Source organism: Penaeus monodon, chromosome 29 (assembly GCF_015228065.2).
Source record: "Penaeus monodon isolate SGIC_2016 chromosome 29, NSTDA_Pmon_1, whole genome shotgun sequence".
NCBI classification, from domain to species: Eukaryota; Metazoa; Arthropoda; class Malacostraca; order Decapoda; family Penaeidae; genus Penaeus; species Penaeus monodon.
Window position 1 is genome coordinate 37,307,596 of NC_051414.1, and position 754 is coordinate 37,308,349.

Here is a 754-nt window from a genome sequence, read left to right on the forward strand (position 1 = left end):
GCTATAGATAGAATGAATGCATACTTTATAAACAAACACTCAATACTGCATGGTTGCAGGCAAGATTCCATAGCAACCATCATAAATGCTTTGTGCTGTATGTCAAGTCACTAACCACCTGCTTGCAAACCCCCAAAAGAATAAATTAAGCAACCAAACAAAGAGCTTTCATTCTGTGCAAATTATCTCATGGGCTGGTTTCTATTATTTTTCAACACAAGCCTGTGGTTAATGCAGGCTAAGAGCAGGGTCTTTAGTCATTCCACAATGCTGAATCTGATCACATAAAAATTTGTTCTGGCATTATGGCCATTACCTGCCATGTAATTCTTCAGGAAGGAAGATCATAAGCTTTCCAAAAAGCCCAAGATACTAGGCCATGCTTCCTCATTGTTTCTCACATGTACATTATTCAAGATCCATGACCAACAGACTTATCTGCCAGCTTAGCTAATTATGAATTATATTAACCAATCAATGATCACTCTTCTTTTTGACTAAAACCTTATATAAGAAAAATGAAAGCATATATACTAAAGTCTTGAAGCAATCATACTGTTAAAATTTTCTGAAAAGAATGCTCAATTCACTACTGGAAAATCCTGGTAAAGACTGCTATTCATGTCTCATTTCTAAAATAATACCCCCCCCAAAAAAAACAAAAAAACATATATATTAATATTAACAATAATAGTTTGCTTTTCTATCTTATAAGCAACAGCTCTTTATGTAAATCCAGAATAACACCTATTAG

At 34.0% G+C, this 754-nt stretch overlaps 1 protein-coding gene across 4 annotated transcripts in view; it reads right to left on the minus strand.

The window, feature by feature from the left end:
• The window catches only part of LOC119592223 (sorting nexin-14-like), a 22,812-nt gene that overhangs the window by 14,103 nt on the left and 7,955 nt on the right, over positions 1-754 (minus strand). The window lies entirely within an intron of this gene.